The 21068-nt window shown below is 54.4% G+C and overlaps 1 protein-coding gene across 3 annotated transcripts in view; it reads left to right on the top strand.

Moving 5' to 3' along the window:
• The window catches only part of Nck2 (NCK adaptor protein 2), a 95200-nt gene that overhangs the window by 14616 nt on the left and 59516 nt on the right, over positions 1 to 21068 (top strand). For 2 of the 3 annotated variants that reach the window (XM_003471607.4, XM_005004477.3), the window contains exon 2: positions 614 to 702. The exons of the other annotated variant lie outside the window; for it this stretch is intronic. The gene's annotated coding sequence lies outside the window, so the exon portion shown is untranslated. The remainder of the gene's footprint in view (positions 1 to 613; positions 703 to 21068) is intronic. 3 annotated transcript variants of the gene reach the window in all.

Here is a 21068-nt window from a genome sequence, read left to right as displayed (position 1 = left end):
CGGTTTCCCACCCTGAGGGAGAGCACGGTGGCAGCCAAGGCCGATGGCTCAGATCCAGCTCCGGGCCTGTTCCTGGGAGCTGTTTTATGAGAACACAGCGGGCTGGTTCTCCCACACAGCAGCTGGAGCTGCCCCCGTGCATAGTGGCGGAGCCACACTGGGCGGCCTTGTGCCCAGAGGACCGAGACATTGTGTTTCTTGGTGCTTTTGGGAGCATGGGTTGGCCTGGCGTGCATGGAAGAGGGAGTTGGCAGTACTGGTTTCTCTGCAACCCTGCTGGATCCCTGTTGGCACAAGGTTGCTGATATCTCTGCCCTTTCAGGGGAACAGGAGGAGGGGGACACCCTTATCTACAGAGTCGTTAGGATGACATTGTGCAAGATACTGGGTGATTCCTTGTCCCGAACAAGCACTTAATAAATGCAAATTCCTTCCTTTCTTTCTGACTCCTATCCCAGATTTCCTGGTCTCTGAGTGTGAAGTTCTGAGATAAAGGAGTGGTTTTGGTGCAGTCCCGTCCTCATCCAACAGTGGGACCCAGTGTCACAGTAGCACAATCTTCATGTTAAAGATAATTAACCTTTCCCTCTCCCCTTCTCTCTCTCTCCCTCAGCCTCCGGGGTCCTATGTGCCTTCCTCTCTCGTAGGACATCCTCCAGGCTTGGTGGCCGCCGTGGGACAGTTTCTAATCACTCACTCCAGGTAAGTGTCCTAGCCCCCTTGTCCGCCCTGTGCGGCCCTCACAAGGGTTGGCGCCCAGTCCTCCATGACTGCCCCCAAGTCCTGGCACCCCATGCATTTCTGACTGACCAGCTGTCCACTGGGGTCCCTTGGCTTCTGCTTTCTGCTTATGGTTTGTTATGACAGCTGTGTGGTTGCCTGTTGTGGCCGAGGACACAGTTCCAGTCAGGCAGGAGGGTCTAGGGGCGTCTGGGCCCTCCCCAGGTACCCCTTCCTCCAGTCGTCACCCACTGTGCTCCAGCCCAGAGACGCCCAGTGCCTCTTGTTCCAGTCTTCCTCTCCCCTGCATTTCTTGCCTTTCAGTGATGGTGGTGTGGTGGGGCTGAAGGCCTGACCACCTGGTCACCTGCGGGGCCTCTTGCAGCCTTAGAGACTTGTCCTCTTGTGAGCAGCAGCAGTCGTGTCACTCGGGGTCCCCAGGGTTGTAGTCACTTAGCGCCAGCAACCAGGGCTAGAGTCCCCAGCTGCTCTGGGCAATGAAGCTGCCAGCCCCCGGCCCCGCCCTGGCTGCTGTGTGCTATTCAGAGCGGGGAGCAGCTGGGCGCCTTCTCATTTTACCTCCTGCTCGGCCCTTGCCTGAGTAATCGTGACTCTGCCTGTGCTGGGGAAGCCCGGGTCTCGGTGCCCAGGCAGCAAAGTGGGGAGAATATAGTAACGTTTCTAGGAAAACTGGTGCAAGGGGAGCGCCCCGAGGGTGACTCAGGCGCAGGGCGATGCTGGGCTGTGGAAGATAAGCCTGGCTGTGGTGTGGGGCCAGCCCACCCCGGGGCTGCCTGCTGAACTGTGGGCCCTGGAGGGACACTTAGCTGCGTCCAGGGGCCACCTGTCCAGACCTGGCCAGCGCAGGCTGGGAGAGGGGAATGGAGTGTATGCAGGGAGCACGGTCGGCAGGATTAGCACTGAGAGCAGCCTCTGGCCTCGCTTCCTTCCTCGTAGGGTGCTCAAGTGCGTCTTGGTTTGTTTGCGGTGCTGGTGTTGAGATTCGAGGTTCTGTGTGCTGGGCAGTGCCTACAGCTGAGCGTCAGCCCCTTGGGGTTGTAATGCTCACTTTGTAGGTTTCTCCCTGGTTCTGGACCCAGATATCTGAAACCTGATCTCCTGGGTCGGATCCCAGCTTTGCCGTCCCCTGTGACTCCAGCCGACTGCATCCTCTTGGTGCACCTTCACTGAAAAAGGAGGTGCTTTGTGGATTAAAATGAATTAAAGCACGGCGAGAGTTGGGGTGCAGCTTAGAGTGGGGCTGGCCCAGCCTGTTTGAGGCCCTGACTTCTGTTCCCCGTGCTGCAAACAAACACAACAAAACAACACACCTGGTGTTGCTTCCGTTTAATTTCATGGGGTCGAGCACTGATGAGTGAACAGGAGGAATATTAATATTGCAAGCTCAAAGAGGACCTTCCTGGAGCTGTGTGCATGGGGCACAGGGAGAGCAATCGCCATGGGTCAGAATCTTTCAGAGTTTAATATCTGGATGTGGCTTTGTACATCGTGCTTTAACACTGGCAAGCACGATCGAAATTTCCACTAGGGTATGACATCACTTAGAGGTGTGCTCAGCAGCTCTATCTCATGCAAAGATCTGTTCAGAGGCTAGCGTTGGCACTGGCTTTTGTCTTCCTGAGAGATACGATGTACAGCTCTGATAGGGTAGCATTTTTCAGTAACTAAGAAGGATTGAAACTCAAGGTCAGGTGTCTGCATGTGTGAGTGTGTTTGAACAAATGAGTGTGTAAAATAGCTTATTGAGAAAGGGAAGCATGCAGAATCAGTCATTTTCACAGCATGTGGATTTGCCCTTGAAGACCTCTGAGGTGTGAGAACAGCGTGGTGTGATGCAGATCTGGGTTTGTGTGTAATGTTGTAGCAGGTAGTGGGTCACACCCAGGATGTGGACTTTTGTGACCAGTGATCTGAATTCATGGTCCTTGTTTTCAGCTTGGAAATCTTTTTAACAGATTGAGAAAGCTCATAGTTTTGAAAATGTGTTTTTCCGATGTCCAAAGAAGTAGTTGTGGGTTGTAAACTGTTACACTGAAAGCTTGCTGCTTTCGCTGGCTTGTCTCAGTCAGTACCGTGGTTTCACATCTGTCATTCTGACTGTTTAGTAGACAATGTGAGAATTCCAGAGGCATTCCCATCCTTCCTCACCCTGGTCTGGAGGTAGCCTCTGATGTTTTCTTAGGACTAAAAGACAGCTCTTTTAAAGCTCGAGGTCCTCAGACACAGACAGCCAGGACTTGCTTGGCGCCCAGAACCCAGGAGCGGAAGGGACCTCACCGGCAGCCCAGCCCAAGCGTCCTCATGGTGCAGGCCCTTGTTCCCTCTTAGGCCTGCCTGCTTCGCAGAGGTATTTTCCCTACAGTCCCTCTGCTGGCTTCCTGGCGCTGACTTCCTCCTTCCCGGCTGACCTTCTGCCCCCTCCCTCGTCTTCCCTCCGCATGGAGCAGTGGCATTGTGGCAGGAGCTGGTGGCATCCTGCAGGGCTCTGGGCTGTCCCTTCTTCCTGCCCCACCTGACCTGGGCAGAGCTGGGAGGCTGCAGGCTGGCAGAAAGGGCGAGTCTGGAGGGCCCTAGATGAGTGGTTTTTGCTGGTCTCTCTGGGGGGCTTTTGAGGCCCCTTGTGAGCTCTGGGCTCCTTGGCACTGAGTTTGAGCCCCACACATTTAGACTGTAAACTTTGTTCCTCACACAGCTTGCTCAGTTTCAAAGGAGACTGCATGGCCTTCGAAGTAGCACTAGCAGCTCTTAGTTGGGCCTCAGCAGGGACTGGGCTTAGCCAGCCTCGAGAGAGGAAGACAGAGCCCTCTCTTTCTTCTGGGGAGCAGGCCTGTCCTGGGGCTCGCTTTACCTTCCTGGCTTCCTCTTCCGGAGATGCACTCAGTCCTGTGCCAGGCCCACCCTCCTGGACCGGGTTCCCACTGAGTCAGGGTCATGTCACTGTGGCACACCACGAGGCTGTCACGGTAGGGGACAGGATGGAGAACATGGGGACAGGCTTCTCCTCCGTGTGAACAGTGAGAATAGTGCCACTCGGCTGTGAGCATGCATCCTCCCACCCTGCGCCTGAGCCCCTGTCTCAGGCTCTCATTCTGCACACAGGGCCTCCTGGCCCAGCGCCTCCCCTGCCGTCCCTGGTTCAGTCACCACCCAGGCTTCCCTTGCCCTGGACTTCACCCTGCACCAGTCCTTGGGCCGCCCTCGCTAGGGCCACCCTGGCCTCTGGGCTCCACTGCGCACCCGCACGCAGGTCCCCCCAGCACCAGCCTTAGCATGCTGATGGTCCCTCCTTCTTGTCCTCTCATATCTTGGGCTGTGGCCTCTGAGGTGCTCGTGGAGCCAGCCCCCTGGCCAGGCAGCTCTGGGTTCCGTGGAGTGACCCCCACAGGGGCTGCTGCTGGGCTTCTCTGGATTCCTTTTCCAGCATCCGAGATGCTGGCCCTCCTGTCCACAGAGCAATGGCCTCTGTCAGTGAGGGAGGCACTGCTGCCATTGTGCCTGTGAACACACAGACTCTCACCTCTTGTTGGAATGGAGCAGTGTAGCAGCAACGCAGAGCATTTACCTAGTCGGGCTCAGGGCCCCTGCTGTGGCGGCCTTGTCCATCCTGGAGGGCAGGAAGGAAGGGAGGTGTGCATGCGTGTGCCCACGTGCAGGACTCAGGGAGGGGTCCCAGCCACGCCCCTGTGGATTGGATCTGTGTGTAAAGCTGCCTTGCTCTTAGTGAGAGCTGTTAGTGCAGGTTTTGCTGGGGTGCGTCTGGAATCCGAGTCTGCAAGGCCATGTCAACCGTGGTCCAGGCTGTTTCTGATGCACGCTAGGCCCGACTGGGGAAGAGCAGTGATTTGCCCCCCGGGGCGGAGGCCTTGTGTCCCTGATGGCCCTGGATGAGGGCTGGCCCTGTGCCTGGTACTGGCTGCTGCTTCAAGGAGAATTTGCCTGTTGCTGTGTGGAGTTTTAACATTTGCCGCAAGAGCATGAGCAGAGCATCCCAAGTCCTGGTGTCCCTGTCACTGGCCGAGCCTGTGTCCTCCTGGGCACCATCCACGGCCCCTGCTCTGGTCACTGAAAGCAGAGTCCAGACATGGATGCTGTACAGTTTCCTGATTCTATTTTAAGTTGGAATATGAATCTTACAATTTAGTTTCAAACAAATTTTGCTTGACCTTAATTCCGGGTCCTCTGACTTATTTTTCCATTTGCCCTGGTAGCATTTTGATATGTTCTTTCCTGGCTCCTCTTGAGATTTGAATATTATTATCATTATTCTTATTCTTATTCTTATTACTAGTTGGTGCTGGATTTTGAAGCCAAGGCCTTTGTTCTGAGCTCATCCCCAACTACCCCCAATCCCCTTTAAAATGTTTCATTTTGAGACAGGGTCTGCTATGTTCTTAAGTTGCCCAAGTTGGACTCGAACTTGTGATCTTCCTGCCTCAGCCTCCCTGAGCACAGGAGTCATTGTTTCTGATCTGATGGCCTAACTTTAGTAGCTTCTTCTGTGGAGATGCACCATCTTTTCCATGCTGCTTTGCAGGGAAACAGAATCCTCTGATTATGATGGTTTGAGGGTGAGCTCCCCCTCCTTTTGTCCCCTCCTCACCCCTGCTCAGCTTTCCAGGCAACACCCAGTCTCATGGGTCCTTCGGATGTGAATTTCTGTTCCTGTGTGTCCTCGCGGGAGAGCAGAGGGCAGGACCAACCATGCTCAGGGCCCCGTTTTGCTGCCTGAAGCCCAGGCGATGTACGTCGTGATTTCTGGGATCTCTGGAAGCACTTAAGGACCTGTGCCCGGGGCTCTGGTTTGGGACGCTTGCATGTGGCAGGGCGCACTGCCCCACTGGGGACAGCAGAGCTAGACCTGGTCTGCTCTGCCGCTCCGCCCACTCTGCTCCTGGCTGCCAGTGTCTGTGGTGTCCTGATGGAGGATGCCCGGCTTCCCCGCCTCACAGCTGCACACTGAGTTCATGCCCAGCTCCCTGCCTTCTGACCCTCCTTTCTGCAGCTCCTCCAAAGGTCTGGATGCATTCAGAATCTCTTGGAATCAGGGAGAGAAGGCCGGGGCCTGCAAGGTCTGTGTCACCAAGCCTGGCACAGGCTGTGTGACTGTCCTCCAGCCCGTGGGTGGCCCTGTTGCCTGTGTAGAGCCACCTCAGCCAAGGAGGCTGGCCGGCTCCCTCCTCCCCTGCTGGCTCGGCCGGTTTCTCCTCTCCCCTGCCAGGGCAGCTGGCAGGGCTGGCTCTGTCTGGGACCACAATCATTGTAGTCACCCTGCACGTGGCTCTGAGGAAGGACTCGGCCCTCTAGTCTCTGTTTCGACTCAACTGCTCACCGCTTCTGGGATGAGCTGTGCATCACCAGTTGGCCTGTCTTGGGCAACAGAAATCTAGGTGTGTCATGTGGGGCAAGGCCATGGGGCCCGAGAAGGGCAGAAGGGACAAAGATCAGCAACTGAGGAAGCTGCCGCCACCCCTTGGGCTGACAGGTAGGGCCAGGACATTGCTTTCCCAAGGCTAAGCCCTGGAGTCTGGGCCTGTTGCTATGGCTGGATGGTGGCAGGGTACAAGGCTTTGCATCCTCCTGATTTTCTCTGTTGCTTGGTTCTGTAGCAGAATCCCATCCACAGGCCCTGGGAGATGGGCTCTTGGCTTCCGGCCCTGCTGGGTGCTGAGTGGGTCGAGTGCGCAGCCCATGTGTACCTGGCACAGGTGGCAGGTGGGATGGGGCATTGAGGGCCAGAGCCCACATTACTCTTCTGCTAGGTGCTGGGCAAAAGTGTGGGATGCCAAAGACCCCAGGACACGTGCTGTGGGGGATGGACATGCTGCTTAGGCATCTGCCTCTGCCTGCCCCGGGCAGTCCCTTTGGCGAGCTGGTTGGTGTCTGCGCCTCTTGTCTGTTTTCTCTGGCTGCACTGCCAGGACCAGGAGGTGGCCTTGGCCTTGGGACAGGGCTCGTGAAGGAGGCTCTCTGGGCCCCAGGGTGGGTGCAGGGTTTGGGGACATGGGAGACCCTGGCTCTCGGTGCTGCCTGGCCCGCAGCCTGGCTGCTTCTCCTCGAACACTGGCAGGATGGAGATCCTGGGCACAGAGGCCAGCCCACCTCCCAATGGCACCCGTCGTGGGATGGGTGTGGTATCTGCTCCGATGGCATGGGGTGGGGGGCCCCTGTGGACCAGTCATCTGCTCACACTTGTGCAAGAGCCTGGAAATCCCCGAGACGGCTCAACTTTGAGCCCTCTGCCTTCCTGGGGTGGGGCTGGCCAAGGGAAATACCTGAAGGGCCCAGCTGGCTGTGTGAAACCTCCACCCTGCTGCATGGAGCTGCACACTGGCTATGCGCACCTCTGTGCCGGCTTCGCCCTACGCCGGCCACGTGCTCCCACACTCTCCACGGAGTGGGCCTGGACCCCACTGCCCATCCATCCACACCCTTCCCTTTCCCACTGTCTGTGTTACTTTAGCTAACCATGTTTGGGATGCATTTGAAATCAAGCAGGGTTTACTTTAGGGTTCCAGTTGAAGATTAATCAGGAATAATAGTTATTGTCGAACATTTGAATGGTTTTTAAGGTGAAATCTTTATAGTCAGAACCTTTACTTTTCACAGCAGCATCTGGAGGTTGTCATGTGCCTTTTATTTCCGGAATGTGGTTCGCACATGTGCAAATTTAGCCAAAAGGAGCACGTTTTCATTTGTTGTCTAGGCTTCAAATCTAATGTTCATCTTTAAATCCCCTTTTGCCCTTAAGCTCTATATAACTTCTAGATTGTTTTTAACATTTGTTTTGTTTATTTGCTTATCTTGACATACTGGGGATTGAAGGCAGGGCCTTCCCACTGAACTACGTCCTTATCTCTTTTTGTGATTTTTAGTTTGAGACCTGCATGCTACTGAGAACACATGGGGATTGGACCCCAAAGTGTGGCCTGAGCATCCACTGAGGTTGCCAGGCTAGTGCCCTCAGGTAGGTAATAAGGGATGGGGGAGGCGGATGCCGCGAATCACGCTCCCGCCAAGGCTCTCCCACAGCAGTGGGGCTGGAACTGTTTGGCAGAGACCTCCCGCGCGAGGTCAGGACCTCTGGGAGGTGCAGGCTTTGCCGTCCTTCCTCTCGTTCTGGGTGGTACATGGGCTGCCAGAGCTGCCCTGTACGTCACGGGTCGTCTGGTATGGGTACAAAACTGCATGTATTCACTGTTATTGATGCTGATAGTGTGAGTCTTATTTTGACTACGTTGACTTTTTTGTTGAAACAGAAATTTTGGAAGGGCCTTAGATTCAGAAAAGCTGTGTGGATAGCAGTTTCCACTTCCGCATCCCTGCTCGTCTATGTCCTGTGTCACCAGCATCTGCCATAAATTCAGTCTTGAATGTCCCCAAAAGCCCGTGTGTTCCCAGCCTGGACCCACTCTGGTTCCTTTGGGAGGTGGTGGACCCTTTAACAGGCAGAGCCTAGTGGGAGGTTGTGAGGTTGTAGAGGTCAGGGCTTGAAAGGGTGGAGGGACCTCAGGCCCTACCTCTTCCTCTTCCCGCCACTCTCACTTCCTGGGCGTGTGCTCAGGGCCCGAGGAACTCCAACACTAAGTGAGGCATCCTCGCCTGGAGCAGAGATGGCCCTGTCTGGGTTGTCCCAGGCATGTGTCGGTGTTGGGACACCATGTCTCAGGTCACCACACTGCCCTGTCCCTGTTAGGATGCCAAGGACATTAGTGTTTTTATGCATTCTTGCCTTAGTGCGGTTTCTCTCCTTGCTTAGACAAAACATGGCACACCCAAATTGAAGGAAGGAAAGGCTTAGTTAGCTCATGAGGTTTCATAAGTGGTTGGCTCTGAGGCAGGGTGGCACATGGCAGAGGGGGCTGTTGTTCATGGCAATTGAAGACAACAAAAGCAGAGAAAGAGACAGAGACACACACAGCGAGAAATGAGCCTGTTTCTCTCCTTTATATTGTATGTAGGCTCCCCACACCAGGGCAAGTGTAGAACCCACACCCTTAATCCCAGCACTGGACCTGAACCAGTCACGACTCTCGAAGCCCAGCCCCATAACTGCATGAGGCTTTGGGGGGACATCTAGACACAAATCGTAACAGCACCCATCTGAGATGATCTTCTATTGACCTCTCCCTTCTGCTTTTGCAGCTTTTAATTTTAAGTAAGTTATTGAGTTGGTTTTCTTATTTCTCCAGAGGATTACTGGCTCCAGAGGACTTTGTTCTGTGGTCACTAAGCCTGGTGTTTTTCTTTCTCAGAGTTGTAAAAGCTCTCATCTGATTGCAGGTGTTTGGATTTTGAGCTTTCTCTCCCAATAGACTTTGCTATGCCCTGTGTGTGGGGCCTTGTGATCATTTTAAAAGGTCCCTAATTATTAAAGTTCCAGAGGAAATTGGTCCGTTGTACATCCCTAATTTGACTTCTGGATGCTCTGGACAGCTGTTGGGGGTGGGGTGAGGGAGTGTGGTCTGAAGTGCGGTCACAGCCCTGCTTGGAAAGAGTCCTTGCAGTCCCAGAAGCTAACTGCACGTGTTTTCTAGGGTTGATGCCACACAGTGCTGTAGTGGGTTGGCCAGAACCACAGTTGATGGGTCCCCCGACCTCTCCTGGCCTCTCCTGGCCACTGTCCTCTTGGAGGCCGTGGATCTGCAGCCCTGTCACTCATCTCCACTTTCATTCCCACCTGACGCCATCTCTGGTTGCCTTTGTCACCATGTGGTGTCTTTGTGTCCGGGCAGGACTCCAGCTGAGTTGGAGAGGGACTTTCTACTCCATTGTCACCTGTCTTCCCAGTTTCATGACCAGGACGCTGTTTCCAGTTAAGGTCCCATTCTGGGCACCAGGACTGAGGCATATCTCAGTGGGAGACACAGTGCAGCCCACCAGAGTGTGCCTTCAGTCCCCCCAGTGTCAACGTCCCTCTCACATGCGCAGTACCCTTCCCCCACAGTCCCCCACAGTCCCCCCAGTCCAGCACAGCTCCAAGCGTGGAAGCTCATCCCAGTCTCCCTAACTCAGGAAGGTTGGGTGAACTTGGGGCGGGCCCATCCCTGGATGGAGTTTCTCTCCATCTGTGATCAGTTTGGGGTGACAGAAATCTAAAATCAGGGTGTCTGCTAGGCTGTGTGGACTCGACACATGGGAGGGAAAGCCCTGCCCTTTCTCTTTCTGTTACAGGTGGTTTGCCAGTGACCTTTGTCCTCCTTAGGATCACCATGCTTCTGCATTCACGTGGCCACTTCTGCAAGGTCACCAGCTATGTGGGCACGGGATGGGCCGCTGTGGTCTGACACTGATGGGCAGCATTGGGAGGTGGAAACGAAATGTGTATTAAATGTCTTCCTCAGTGGCCATCTTGCCCTGGCTTGGCTCGCCGGTCAGGCCAGGTGCTGGCCAGTCCGTGGAGGGGGCTGGTTTGTGTCCTATGGGGCAGGTAAGCCCCACTTGTGTCCAGAGGGGCCAGGGCTGTGCTGAGCCCCTTCGGGCAGGCGGTATAGTCTTGGTGAGGCAGATCAGCTGGTCTCAGAGCTGGCGTCACTTCCTTTACGTACGCAGTGTTGTGTCAGCCCAGTCACTGTCACGGCTTCACATGGACCTTGGTTCTTAGCTGTGTACTCAGAATATCACCCGCATTTGTGCTTGGTCTTTACAGAGTAGCAGGAACAGATTTCTTGTCTGTGCACGAAGGAGCTGAGGATGTGTTCGTTGCTTACGTTTCTGAGGAGAGCAATTACATATGAACGAGTGCTTTGCTAATTGATGGGCAGGAGCCAGACCGTGCTGTTAGGGAAACCATCTTTCCTCGACACCAGTAATGTCAGAATATCCCGCCTGAGGCTGGGGCCTGTGCTGAGGGTACACAGAGGGGCTCAGGGCGACCTCAACACCCTGTCATTGGTTGTTGCTCTTCCATTTTCAATTAGGACAGCATTTGGTCATCCAGGCAAGGCAGGAGCTCCTGCCTGGGTTGTGGGGCCCAGCGATTGTCCTTGGCACATGGCTTGGCTTGGCCTCCTCCTGTGCTTCTACCTGCCGTCTCCTGCCCCTGTGCCGCCTGGCCTCTGTGCTGTCTCCCTGCCGGCCTTTGCTGGTCTGAGTTTGACTTGCAGGGATGCATGAGCAGATCGTGCCCTCCCCTCCTGCCTCAGTGCATGACCTGTCCTCTGTGCTGGGTCTGAAGAGGACCACTAGGCGTTTATCCTTCCTATCTGGCTGTTCCTGATGCCCCAGCCTTGAGTGCCAGTTAGTCGGCCTGGGGTCAGCCAGGGCTTGACCCAGCACTTACCCTCCTCCCTCAGGAGACACTGGCGGTGTCAGGTGCACAGCTGAGTCCCTGAGGTCCAGGGTGGTCTCCTCTCTGTGCTGGACCCTGGGTGCAGCGATGGTGACAGTGGGAAGCTGACCTACTGTGCTCAGTGCAGGGTCCCCTTGGACGCTCACGACAGCTCCTGTGGAAGCTGGCCACTCAGCCCTTGACCCTGTGATGGCTGGGGACCCTGGCTGTAAACTGCTGTCCTCAGTTCATCCTAGATACTTGCTTCTCACAGCCTTTGAGAACTTGGAAGGAACAGAGGAGCCAGCAAAGGGTGTCTGCACACGGCACCTGGTGTGGGCTGTCTCCGTCACTGCTGCCACCACCTGCGGGGGCCAGGATGAAGGGGAGGTGTTTGGGTGGTTGGAACGTCCAGAGCCACCTGACTTCCGTGCGTGTCATGGGCCGATTGCCTCCTCATGTGACAAGGGACGAGATGAGGGCCTCTATGAGCCACCCGGGACACTAGGCCTCCAGTGTCCTGAGTCTGCCTGGTGCCTCAGGTCAGCCTCCTCCAAACGTGGGGATGGAAGATTCTGAGAAAAGCTTCCACCTGCACTGAGCATGGACCGGCTTCTTGACAAAAGATAGCGTGGGACACCCCTGTGCACTGCAGTCACACTGCTAGGTGTTGGGGTCTGCTGCAGGAGGACATGTGTGGCTCTCTGCAGATGCCACCCCCATCGTCTCATGCAGGGTCCCTGTGGAGTTTGGAACGTGTCCTTCAGAGGTGCCAGGTCAGCTGTGTGATCTCAGGGGACCTGGCTGTGCATGGCTGTGGCCACTGTGTCACTTGTCTGGTCTGTCTTGCCCAGGATGCTGAGCTGGGCGTTCTGTGATGCAGGTCCCTGTCCCTCTGAGGGAGTGGTCATGGTAGGTCAGCTGGGGACTAACTCAGGGGCAAGGCCTGTGGTCAGGGGGACAGTCAGGGATGGCACAAGGTGAGGAAAGGGAGGAGCAGTGGTGGTGAGGGTACCAGGCCCAGGCTGCTCGCCTGATGTCCTTGCACCCCGGCTCATGACACAGGCATCGCTGTGCTCATCTTGCGGCTTGGCAATGAAACAGACTCCAGGAAAGGAGGGACAAGGTGACCCCAAGATGCCTAAGAGGGGAGCAGGGGCGATGGGTGATGCATAATGGGTGGGCAGTGCGCAGGCAGGAGGCAGCTGGGTAGGAGGCAGAGCTCTCGTAGGCTCATGTGGAAGAGACGGGAGGGATGGGCTGGTGCTGGCAGGGCCTTGACCAGCCGGGTATTACCACCAAGGCTGCCTGGAAAGATGTACCTTGCCCAGAGCAGGCCTCCCGTGAGAATGTTACAGGTTTAGGGAAAGTGCTGCCTGCCCAGGAGGCTTGCCCACACCCCTGCCGTGTTGTCCACATGCGCCCTCATGCCTCTGCGTGCGTTTGTGCCCTATGGGCAGAGTACTGGGCAGGGCGTGCTTCACAGGGTGTCGGGACTTTTCTCTAGCTCATCCCCTTGAGGACCGGAAAATACTTTGCCACCGAGAGAGACAACCAGTCTGCCGAAATACCCCACGTCCGTGTCCAGATGACCTGTTTCTCCAGGAAAGGGCTGAGGGGGCCCCTCTCCCAGCCTGTAGGAGGGAGGTGGGACATGGCCTGCTCCCAAGCTGTCCTGCAATGTCCCTCGAAGCAAGCACAGACTCCTTTTTCTGCCATGGTGTCTTAGATCAGAAACGTGCATGTATTGCAGATCTGCGGGACAGAACAAGGCACCCTCTCCTGCAGAAGATGGGGTGCCACTTTTTTCAGGTTCTCGCATCCGTCGACCCTGCCTCGGCAGGGTGCTGCTCCCTCCTGCATTTGGTGTCTACCCACAGAGCCATTCGTGCATTGTCAGAATTGTGTGAGCTGTGTCCTTTTTGATGGAGTGTCACTACCCCTGGTCCCACCCCATAGCGTCTGAGGGGCTGGGCTTATCCCTGTTGAGTGGCCTGGCTATGGGGGAGCCCAGTGACCAGGGACTAACCCTGCACACGCCAGGCCATGTAACATAGGCTCTTCGGCCAGTAGTGCTGGTGCTGGTTTCACTGAAGCTGAAGAGCATGTTAAATTTGGGCTCATCTGAGTTTGTGTGCAGCTGGGAACTATGCCTGGGCTGCACAGAGGAGACCCCGGTCACCCCAGCCTCCTCGTGCCTCTTGGGGAGGCTTTGGGGCTTCCAACCTACAGAGGGTTTCGGGTGTGCGCTGCAGCTGAGACTGGATGCACCTTTACCACTGTGACAGCCACTGCCCTGGGATGCAGTGAGCCCGCGGTCCCCTGCCCCGAATGCTGCACCCAGGGCGGTGGGCAAGGGCAGAGTGCCCCTCCAGCACGGTTCCCTCACGACACCAGGCCCCTGTGCTCCTGCCGTGTCCTGTTGCAGCACTCTTTAGATGCTCTCCTTAGTATGCATCTTCAGTGTGTGACACTCCCGTTCCCATGTGGAGGCCACCGGTGTGTGCACACACAGCAAGCCTTCCTTCTTCTCGTGTCCCGGTCCCACCTCTCATTCCCTCCCCGCTCTATCTCCTGTTCCCTTTCCTGTTCCCAAAAGATCTGTTTGCCTGTTTCCTAGTACCTGTCTTTTATTTTACTCTCAAGTTTTGGATTTCTCCTCTGAGAGACAACCTGTGCACTTCATGTTGTGATCTCAAGGGCCAAGTGCACAGGAGCTGTGCGTCCCGTGTCCTGATCCGGGGCCCTGGGTGCAGGCAGGTACAGCCACGGCCTCTCACCCAGGCTGTCCCAAAGCAGTTGTTCTTTCTGGTTTTGCCTGGAGCCTGAGATGACTGGTGCTTGTGTCCTTGTGCAAAGAGGACCGAAGTGCAGTGGCCCTGCCCTGCCTACCTGGGAGTGTGGTCGGAAGGCGTCTTCCCCTGGACGCCTGTGGACAGCAGAGGAAGCAGCTGCGGTGTTGCCGTGGAGTTCTCCGGAGAGTGTCACTGCTCTCATTCAGAAAGAAAGCTGAGTGGAGTCCAGAGTGACCCACCCACCCAGAGGGCACCTGGAGAGCTGCGGTCTCAGTGCCTGTCGGCCCTCACAAGCCTGTGTCCCCAGGCCAGCACAGCGGGGTCTGCCGGAGTCCAGCTGCTCCCTGGGCCCCAGTCCTGCATCTGTCAACCTGCGTTTGTCTTTGTGCCCTGTGAGCCGTAGGCAGGGGCTTCCTGCATACAGCCCCGTTGCTCTGAGGGTCTGTGGGAGGCTGGTGCGGAGCTGTGATTCCCAGTGAGTGTTGTGTCCTGTTTGTCTGTCCTGAGCTGGTGTGGAAGAAAGTAAACAGTGAGCCGGCAGGCACTGTATTCCTGTTCGCTATGGTGCTCTGGGAGACAGAGAACCGGGCTGCAGCTTTCTTTGCGCGCACACCTATGCCTGTATCCCCATGGGGCCTGCCTGGAAATTTCCTCACTTCTGTCCCCCTCTGGCGCGGTGGCCCTGCCCCTCCTACCAGCTATCACCCCACCCTCCTGTGATGGGCCCTCTGTCCCATCTGTGATGGGCTGGGGATGGAGTAGTCAAATGTACACAGCTCTGATCCCCAGCAGAGGGAAGAAGGAAATGTGAGTGGTGGCCCTGATGACAGACAGCTGTCCGCCAGGTCTGTGGGGGGACAGCAGCAGGTGAGGCGGTGGGGAGCTGGCTGGGTGGTGGGCATCTCTGGTGCAGTCAGTGCGGCCTTGGAGGTGGCCCAGATTCTTCCTCTCTGGGCTATGCTGTCCCCACCTTGTCCCCTGCATGAGGATCCTTCAGCCCAGTCTGTCCACACATCGATGGGCAGGACCTGGGCTGGGGATGAAATGAAGTCCTTTTGGAGCAGACCTAACCACTCAGGACCAGCCATGTCTGCCACGACACCTTGCTGGTCATTCACTCTTGGCACCTTCCCTCCCCCTGCCTACCACATGCCGGGGACAGTGACACTCGGACCCACCTCTTTCCCGAGTCGGACCTGCTGTGTTTCGGTCTCCATTTTGGCTTCCTTTGTGTCCTGGTTCATGTGACTTCCTGGCAAGGGTGAGGGGGAGGTCGGAAGGAAAGGGGCCAGTTTTGAGTAAAATTGATCTTTTAGTCACTGTGGTGGGACCTGGAGACACAAGTCAGAAAACCCGGTGCCTTTACTGTCGTGGGTTTAAAGGGTCTGCTGGTCCTGGCACCTCCTACACCCGTGCCACCCCCAGGAATGGTGACAGGGCAGCAGTGGCTCCTGCTCCTGCTCAGTCACCCGCATGCGGATCCACATTGGTCTCTTTCTCCTGCTCAGGATTCTTTTTCCTCCCTGGGTTTACAGAGGCTCCTGGGTTTGGGGGAGGGGGATGTCCCCGGTACACTCAAGGGAGACAGGTGCGACTGGAAGTGCTCCTAGCTGGTGACCAGTGCATCAGAGGGGACCCTGCTGCCCTGCCAGCCCTGCGAAAGACTGAGGATGGCTCCGCTTGCACTGTTGGATCCACACCTGGCTGAGTAAAAAGAGAAAACGAGCTAGACCCTGCTGAGGCGGGCACTGTCTGCACTACCGGGCCGGTGTCCTGAGGCTGCACGCACACGCCCAGCACCTGCTGGCGGGAGATTCCACGCTCAGGTTCTGCGGTTCCAGGTCCCTGCGGCTGCTCCTCTCGCCTGCCCCACTCCCTGCATCCTCGGATCCCAGCGCCTTCTTGTTTCATTTTTCTCAGTGTTGCTTTTCCATGGGGCCTGAAGTTTTCTTCCTAGTTTCCCTCCACCCTTTCTCATTCTTCAGCAGCCTAAATCCATCACAAGGCACCACGGTTCCGTGCTCCGCTCCAGCCCCGCGGGCTTCTGACGCAGGGTTCAGTGGGCAGGCAGAGGCGAGGTGTGGGTCTCTGATTGCTGCTCTTAGTTGTTAAGCCTTTTTCTAGTCGCTGCATCTTTTGGGAACTCTAACCAGATGCAGGCAAATTGTTATTTACCTCTGTGGAATTCACACGTCTCTGTGTGGGGAATGAGGTAGAGGTGCAGGGGTTCCTGGCCTCCGCAGCTGCTGATTCTTTAGAAGCCTGTGTTTCCAGATCCAGGTGAGAAGTTCTCACTCAGTGCTGCTGCCAGCCTGCTGCAAAGCTGTGAAGTGGTTTTTTTTTTCTTTATTGTTTAGGTAGGAAAAAGGTAAAATTTCATAACAAGATAACAAAAGAATAACAATCCTTAATATGTTGTTATCTTTAAAATAATTGCTCAGGGTAAAAGATAACGGGTGTAAGAATTTCCCCAATCGGTATTAACACAAACCTGCCGTTTTAGTGAACTGAGAGACAGTAATAGTATAACTGACTTGCATTTTCCCCCTTTTCCCCAGTGCCCTTTCCTCTTTTACCCATCCTAGTTCCTTTTTCCCTTTGAATAACTTCTTCCCATTTCACAATATCTATTGTACATTTTAGATTTTATTTCTCACACCAGGGAGATGATACGATGTTTACACATGTGAGTCTGATTTATTTAATTTATGAGTATGGTCTCTAGTTGCATCCATTTACCTATACAAGTCTCAAGTTTATCCTTCATGACTTAGTAGTACTCTATTGTCTAAAAATACCATGTTTTTCATCCATTCCTTGGTTGATGGGCATTTGGGTTGTTTCCAAGATTTAGCCATTACACATTGTACTGTTGTAAGCATGGGTAAACATATATCGCTGTGGTACAATATTTTTAATTCTTCTGGGAAAATATCCAGAAGCGGAATAGCTGGGTCAAATGGGACCTCCAATCTTAGTTTTTGAGGAATCTCCATACTGATTTCCACAGTGGTCGCACCAGTTTACACTCCCACCAACAATGGGGAAGGGTTCATTTTTCCCCATAACTGCTCCAGCATGTGACGTTGGTTAATTTCTTAATGACAGCCATTCTTTCTAGAGTGAGATGGAATTTCAGCTTTGCTTTAATTTGCACCTCTCAAGTGACCAGTGATGTTGAACATTTTTTTCATGTATTTATTTTTCATTTATATTTTTTCCTCTGAGAAGTGTGTTTTATCTCAGATGCCTTTTTCGTGGATCTTTGAATTTAGGGGGGGGTCTAAGTTTTTTTAGTTCTTTATTATACATTATAAGTGCTTTGTGTGAGAGACAGCTGGCTAAAATTTTTTCTACTCTGTGGGTTGACTTTGCAGCCTATTGGTGATTTCTTTTGCTATGCAATAGCTTTTTAATAAGATGAGATTTCATCTGTTGATTCTTTGAAGTATTTCCTATGCAGTCTGGGTTTTGTTCATGAGCTCTCCGCCTACTCCTATGTCTTCAAGATTTCTACCTAGTTTCTCTTCCAGTAGATTCAGTGTTTCTGTTTTAATATTTAGATCTTTGATCCATTTTAAATTTAGTTTAGTACATGGTGGTAGGCATGGGTCTAGTTTTAGCCTTCAGCATTTAGAAGCCAGTTTTTCCAGCATCATGTATTAAAGAGCCTATCTTTCTTCCAGTGAACATGTTTGGCCCCTTTGTCAAAGATGATGTAGCTAAGTGGGATTGTAGTTGTTTCTGTATCTTCTAATCTGTTGCACTGTCCTGAGGTTTGTTGTTGTGTTTTGCTTAGTACCATGTTGATTTTATCATAGTAGCTTTGTAGTATAATTTCAAAAAAGAGATTATGATGCCTCCTGCCTTATCTTTGTTGCTCAGTATTGCCTTTGCTATTCTAGGTCTCTTCCAGTCCTAGAGCAAAAGACTGCTGCATTTAATAACCAAATTCGTAGCATAACTGGGTATAAAGTCAACACTCAAAACAATAGCATTCCTGTACACTAACAACTCACTGAGAGAGAAATTAGGGAAACCACATCCTTCTCAATAGCATCTAAAAATTAATTACTTAGGAAACAATCTAACAAAGGGAATAAAAGGTCTACACCCTGAAAATCACAGTACTCTGAAAAAGGAGATGAATGGAAAGATGGCCCCTGTTCATGGGCAGGAAGAACCAACATAGTGAAAGTGGCCATGCTCCAGAACTGTTACCCAGACTTACTGCGGCCCCGAGGGAAACACCACTGGCATTGGCTCCTAAACTTCATCTGTGCAGCATCTTTATCCTTCCCGGGTCCTTGCAGCTGCCTGGATCTGCCTGTGGCCGAGGTTCTCACACTGGGGTTTGCTACAGGTGACACAGGGGCAGGTCTGCCTCAGTCCTCTGCCTGGACCCATCGATTTGCACTTCTAAGACAGGGTCCTCCTCCCTGATCCCAGGGGTCCCTGGGGACGCTGCTGCCTGGTCCTCAGGGACTAAAAGTGAACTGGATGCAACCCTGCCAGGCCCCACCATGGTGTCTGCACTGGAGAAGGAGTGTGTGTGGTGTGCATCACCGCTTGGCAGGTGACATTTCATGGGTCAGCTGCAAAGGGTCAGAGCCGGCCCATCTTCAGAACATCCTGGTTTTATTTTGTTGCCTCTGCTGAGTGGCGTACTGTTCGTTTGTGGAGTGTTTGGAAGAACTATAAGTCAGTCAATCTGTGAGCTAAGAGGATGGCACACTGATTCTTCTTCCTCAAAGCCTGTAAGAGCCCCGCCACGGTGACATCCCGCAGGACACAGTGCTGCTATCTGGGGACCTGATGATTTGATGGAACCAACAGCCTCCCCAGCCCGCTTCCTGCTATATGGGTGCTTGCGGCCTGTCTGGGGCCCTTCCTTCTGGCCGACTTTGAAGTGCAAGTGGTAGGGAGCTTCCCTTGGCTGCTGGGGCTTGGTCTGGCAGTTGCCTGGGTCTTGGGGCAAGGTGCTGTGCCCCGGAACTGCAGAGTGTGCTGTGTGTGTCCTCGAGATGCCCTGCTGTGTTTCGGGGTACATCAAGGTGGCCCTGGGCCTCTGTCCTCAGCACACCTGAGGTGCATTGGTGGGGGTGTCATCATGGGCTCCACCTTTCTCTAGGGCACTGACTATGGCACAGGGAGCACTGGCTGATCCTGTTCCCAGGGAAGGGGTGGCAGGAGGGGGCTGCTTTTTCGTCCCCTCTGCAGGACCTGAAGGAGGAGGCCTTGACTGAAGAAACCTGGTAAGCAGGGGACCGTGCCTTTTGGGGCGAAGGAGCAATAGTTGCCGGGCAGCGCTGGTTCTGCATCAGCCAGGCGCCTCACGTCTTGGAGCTGAGGCTTCTCAACTGTTCCCTGCAGGATCGAATTTCCAGTAATTTCTCGGAGAATGTTGCTTTCATGTAGAGAAGCCTGGGGTGCAACGTAGATTACAACCACACTGCTGACAGAACCGAGGGGCCTGCATTCCTCTGCCCTCCTGGAAGGAGTGTCGGGGACAGAGAGCGGCCTGCTGCCCGGGACAGGTGGGCCCAGCGCTGGCACCGGAGCGGGGTCACCTCCACTCGCAGTCCTCAGGGCTGGCGTGTCTGCTGTGGTGCCGTAGTTTTCTTCATCCTGTGTCCAGTGCTGCTTTCTGCACGTCTAAGTAGCACTCGTGTGTTATACCGTTTCTTGTGTGCACTTCCTGGAGTGGAGAGCAATTCTGATCGCCTCCCTAGGAGCGGTCTCGGGGGCCTCAGGAAGCGCTGGGCACAGGCGTACTTTTTCCACCTTGAAACTGGAGACAGGAACGGTGTGCATCTTGCCCAGAGCCTTGACCCGTGTGGACGTGAGCAGCTGTGGGTGGCAATGCTTGGGAAGGGCGCTAAGCTGTTTCGTGTCTGCCATGTGTTTAACATCGGAACACATTCTCCAGACTTTGGGCTGAGAGCACCTGTAATTCCAGCACTCAGGAAGCTGAGACTGGAGAACTAAAAGTTCAGCTCCAGCCCGGGCAACTTAGTTAATGAGAACCTGTCTCAAGATAAAAAATAAAATGAGGGCAGCAGATGTAGCCCAGTGTGAAGGCTCTGGTTCAATCCCTGGTACTAAAAAAATTAAAACAAAAAAGACTTCAGTGTGAACTGACTATTCTTTTTTTGGGTGTACAGAGTTCAGACTGCCAGAAATTCTTTTTTCTTCTTTGGAGGTGGGGGTGCCTCTGAAGGCACATGGGGGCCCCGTCCTCCCTGCTGGTTCTGACCTGTGGGTGTCGCAGCTCTTGTGGACTCGCTGGTGCCCCTGCAGCCTCTCCCTGCACTCCATGACACTTGGGGACTGGGCCTCGCCATGGCCAGCTCTGTGCACAGGGTGGGCATCACTTTCTGGTCATCACGTCACGGTCACTGGCACCCAGGTAGCTTCCGAAGGCCTTCCCAGGTGCCAGTTTTACAGTGCCCTTGACTCTGGTCCCTGGGGAATTTCTGAGTTAGCGCAATGGTCAGGTTCAGTGTTTTTAGGGTAACAATCATAGGGTGAATCCCTCGGCCTCTGCACATCCAGGCACTGTATGATTATTTTGGAGGGAATCCCACACAGCAATTCTTGCCCCGCATGGATTACAGTATCTCAGTGACATGACTCTGTAGTAGTGCCAAATGTGTGGCTATCTAATTTCGTTCCCTGGCTTCAGACATGTTTGTTGTGGCTAATTCCAAGCAGACCCTAGCAAGCTCCCTCTTCGTGGGAGGACTTGTGGACTTTGTTCCCTGTCGTGTTCCACTCCTGTTGCTTCTCGGTGTTGGGAGAGGCCAGGTCTTCCTTCCTCTGGGCTTCTCAGTTTGCAGTTGCCGGCTGGACCCTGCACTTGCTTGCCCTGGATGGATTCCTTGTGACCATGGCAGGACTGCGCCTTCTAGGTTGTGCATCTTCATCTGTGGAGGCTGTTGACCAGGTCTTGGCCACAGAGAGTGGCACACAGGGCCGGGCCTGCACACAACGGCTTCTGGATCCCTGAAGCCCCTGCCCTCTCGGGCTCTGCGCAGTGGTTGGCCGTGGGTGTGAAGTTTGCAGAGTGAATGCTGTGCTCCCGTCTGCTTGGAGCCTCCAGCAAGTGCATTTGCTATGGCCCAGACTTAGGCTAGCTTGACCTGAGGATCCTTCCCTTCAGGATGGTGGGGGATGGGTACGTGCGGGGGAAACTGCTTCCCACCTGGGCTCACTCTGTCTGTGGCTGGGGCTCCAATGTGGCTGGGGCTCGTAGTCTGATGTGC

The sequence above is a fragment of the Cavia porcellus genome, unplaced genomic scaffold (genome assembly GCF_034190915.1).
Source record: "Cavia porcellus strain 051 isolate PalLab524CR breed Dunkin Hartley unplaced genomic scaffold, mCavPor4.1 scaffold_18, whole genome shotgun sequence".
NCBI classification, from domain to species: Eukaryota; Metazoa; Chordata; class Mammalia; order Rodentia; family Caviidae; genus Cavia; species Cavia porcellus.
Note: the sequence above shows the minus strand (reverse complement) of the source record. Positions and strands in the feature narration are given on the sequence as shown.